This window comes from Peromyscus californicus, unplaced genomic scaffold, assembly GCF_007827085.1.
Source record: "Peromyscus californicus insignis strain IS unplaced genomic scaffold, ASM782708v3 Scaffold_19__1_contigs__length_69161282, whole genome shotgun sequence".
Classification (NCBI taxonomy): domain Eukaryota; kingdom Metazoa; phylum Chordata; class Mammalia; order Rodentia; family Cricetidae; genus Peromyscus; species Peromyscus californicus.
The window spans coordinates 66,953,659-66,957,946 of record NW_026294491.1 but is presented as its reverse complement, the minus strand read 5'-3'; the positions used below and the strand labels follow the sequence as shown (position 1 = coordinate 66,957,946).

The following is a 4,288-nucleotide window of genomic DNA, read 5'->3' as shown; positions in this document are numbered from 1 at the left end:
GTGTAGCTTTGGAGTCTGTCCTAGAACTCACTCTGTAGTCCAGGCTGGCCTCGAACTCACAGAGATCCGCCTACCTCTGCCTTCCAAGTGCTGGGATTAAAGGTGTGTGCCACCACCACCCGGCTCTTTTCATTTTCTTATGCTGAATCCTGGACAATTAGCCTGATTTTTATGGTAGATTGTCAACCTTTTCTTATAAAATGGGTTTTGTATTTTTCTTAAGATTTCATACTCTCAGATAAAAAACAATTTCTCCACAATTACGTTAAACTACATTTCCATTCCACATGATCCTTATAGGGATTTATATTTGCAAAGCTTGTGGCAGGGATTTTATTTCTAAAAAGGGCTCATGTCTATGTTTGTTGCTAACCTATTTCTAGTAGATAATGATAATTGGAAAAATTGTTGAGTATTGAAAGACACACTTTTTCTGAGAAGTTGTAATTTTGTTTTTTCTTCTGTCTTGTGTCTTTTCATCCTTCTCTTACCCTATTAGACATCTAGGGATTAAAACTCAGTCTTGAACAAAAGTGAAAGTTGGGAAGTTGGCATCCTTTTCTTGTCTCCAATCATCTTTTGCTATTTATTGTGTGTGTGTGTTTCTTTTGAGGCAGGGTCTCATGTACAGCTCAGGCTGTCCTAGAACTTGCTCTATAAATCATGCCAACCTCGAATTCACAAGATTCACCTGCCCCTGCCTCCTGAGTGCTGAGATTAAAGAGATGAACACCACACCAGGTTTATCCAGACCTTTGAGGAATATTTTCAGCAGAGAAAGGCATCCACTGAAGTCTCTGGTGTTAACTGTTTCTCTTTTTCCAAGGGATTTTAGAATTTATTATGAGATAAATACACAACTCTGTGACCAACTCCATCATCTCCACCTCTTTATCTGTGTTATGTTCAGAGAAGTCCTGCTCTCGAAAGGAATTCAAGAGGACTGTCTCCACTCATGGGTTTCAATAAATACTGATTCTTCTTATCATTGCCAAAAACATAAACATCACAGAAACTTAGTAAAATAATAGAAAAGTAAATATAAAGCAGCAAAAATTATTCTCAAACCATCACCTGACAAAATAAACATTCTGATGTTTTTCTTCTGTTGTTTCTTTAAGAATATAAATAACACATATATAAATATAGACTTTATATAGCTCACCCACATATCAGTATGATATATGCATATTACAGTTATCATATGGCATATATAAGGTTATAGAACTGCAGATATATTGTAAATATCTGTTGTCATTGTATTTTTATTTTATGACATCATTTTAGTGATAGCATAGCCCTCATCTTTAAATGCCTGTTTTGCATCTATCAAGAATATCAGATGCTTAATTGAATCTTCTAATGGAATAACTTTTAGATCTTTCCCCAATATTACACTGTCCTTATATAAGCCATAAATCCAACTTTGTCATGATATATATAATATATGGAAAGTCTCACAAATTTGCATATCATCCTTGCACAGGGGCCATGATAATTGTCTTAATTATGGTTTCTATTGCTGTGAAGAGACACCATGACTATGGCAACTCTTATAAAGGAAAACATTTAATTGGGGTGGCTTTCAGAGGTTTAGTCCATTGTCATCATGGCAGGACATGGCAGTGTGCAGGCAGACATGGTGCTGGAGAAGGAACTGAGAGTTCTACATCTTGATTCACAGGCAACATAAAGTGAACTGTGTCACCGGGTATAGCCTGAACATAGAAGACCTCAAAGCCCACCTCCACAGTGACACACTTCCTCCAACAAGGCGACCCCTCCCTCCCAAAAGTGACACTCCCTTTGGGAGCCATTTTCTTTTACCATACTAATCTTCTCCGTATTGTTCTAATTTTAATGATTTAGGATGTGTGCTGCTGAAGTGAGCATGGCATTTCTTTTATATGCCTTTTCTTGAGACAGGACCTCTGTATTCCAAGTGCTGGCAGTAAAGGCATGCATGACTTCGCCTGATTTTTACATGCTTCTTGAATCATTTTGTCCATATATTGTTTTAAAGGCTTATAGCTGTGTTCATATGAAATTTCATTGGATTGGCTCTATTATTAAAGTATGCTGTGTACATATATTGAGTAAGAAAATATGCCCTTTAAAAAAATATTCCAAAAACTTTTGTGCAGATTTGCAGTGACTGTTTTTTTGAAAGTCTTGCAGAGTGTGCTTTAAAACTTTGGGCTGGTCTTTCTTGTTGAAGGAAGTTTTAGAGTTTATAAGGAAATATAACTTTTGTTGATCTTCCAAATAAACTCTGGGGCTGAAGTGATGGTTCAGGGGTTAAGAATATATTCTGCTCTTCCAGAGGACCCCAGGTTATCTCCCAACACCCATGTTGGACAGTTCACAACTTCCTATGACTTCAGCACCAGACCCGGACACACTTACCAAGCATCCAAGGCATCCCAGACTCACTTGCACATGATCGTACACAGATAAACACACACACACAGACACAATTAAAAATAACAATCTTTTTAAAAGCCTTTGATGTACTAGTCAAATCTGTGCTATTAAATTAGAATACCACAGACCAGGAAATTTATAACAAATAGTTATCTATCAGCTCGGGATTCCAGAGACTGGGAAGGGCTGCTTCTGGCAAAGGGTTTCTGGCTGTGCCACCCTGTCACGTAAGACTGAATGCTGTAAACTGATAAAAACAAAACTATTCCTCCCCACAGCTGTATTTGCTCAGCCATGAAGGTAGAGCCCTTCCGACTTAAATACCCCACAAAAGGTCCAACCTCTCTGTACCACTGTAATGACAATCAAGTTTCCAGTATGTTTGAAAAAGTTTTTTTTTGAACCACAGAATTTGATAAATAACACCTTTCTAGGAATTCTCACATTTAATCTAAGTTTAAATTTTTTCATATGAAAGAAAGTATTTAATTTGGGACTAGCTTACAGTTTCAGAGTGTTTACTCATCTGGCATCATGGTGGGAAGCTTGGCCACAGGCATAGTGCTAGAGCAGTAGAGCTACATCCTGATCGGCAGGCTGAGGGAGCAACGCTGGGCCTGGCTTGGGCTTCTGAAACCTCAAAATCGACCTCCAGTGGAACACTTCCTCCAACAAGGCCACAACTGCCCCAACAAAGCCACATCTCCTTTCTCTTTTTAAAATGTTTCTTTATTATTTAAAACAATTTTGAAATTTAGATATATTTTGATCATATTCTTCCCCTTCCCCAATTCCTTCCAGATCACCTCCTCCTCCCTATCCACTCAACTTTAAGTTCTTTCTCAAAATACGAATCAAAACCCCAATACAATAACAACCTCCTCAAAACTAAAAAAATGAAATGTATCAGCACCAAAAAACCAAAAACCCTGTAACTAAATAAAAACACACAAAAAAATCAGACAGTCCATTATTTGTCAGTCAGCTTCTTCTGAACATGAGACCTGTCCTGGAGTGACCAAGACTATAGTTTGCTCTCCTCAAACTGACAGCAAAGCCAACACTGACTCATTGAACATGGAGACGTCGAGCTGATGCCTACACAGAGCCTTCACCCCTCCATCCAGTGTCTTTGGTGCAGGAAGGTACAGAAGGGTTCTCTGCACACTAACCGCAAATCTGTTATTGACAACAGGGGACTGACTACCTGCAGCTGTGCTAAGGCAATGGTGGCGCAGAGCTTGGAGGACTAACCAAACAATAACTGATCTGACTTAAGTTTAAATTTATTGCTAAGTTTCTTCACATGCTCTTTTAGAAATAAGATCTTGGGGCTGGAGAGATGGCGCAGCAGTAAGAGTATCTACTGCTTTTGCCGAGGTCCTGGATTTAGTTCTAGTGTTACACGTTTCCCAGTTGTGCTTTTCCGATGGTATTTATTGTTTTTTTCCAGCTGGAAGAAATATATTGATCTATGATAGTAGGTATCTATTTTCACATAATTTTTAACAAATATCAATTTAAACACCTTAAGATACTTTAGTAATGTATGCACAATTTACATTTTTGCATTTTCTTGGCAACTTGACCAAGATTCTGTCCCATTCACTGGCATAGCTCACATCTAATGCCCACAGCGTCCTTTGTAGTAGGCAGGATTCTGAAACATGCCCGCCCCAAGATTTCCTCTCCACTCCCTGTATACACCCCACATATACCCCGGGACAGTAAATTTACTAGATTTAACCCAAGACTGTGTGGTGTCACAAATAACCCCAAGAAAGGGACAGAATCTGCATTGGTTGAACATATTGTCTGAGACTATTTAAAGCTGAGAATTCAACAGCTGTCCCCCAAAGCCAAA

At 38.6% G+C, this 4,288-nt stretch overlaps 1 non-coding gene across 1 annotated transcript; it reads right to left on the bottom strand.

The window, feature by feature from the left end:
• Positions 1-1,441: 1,441 nt before the first annotated feature.
• On the bottom strand, positions 1,442-1,543 carry LOC128115094 (U6 spliceosomal RNA). The gene has a single exon (XR_008219989.1). It is a non-coding gene; the product is annotated as a U6 spliceosomal RNA (small nuclear RNA).
• Between the last annotated feature and the right edge of the window lie 2,745 nt (positions 1,544-4,288).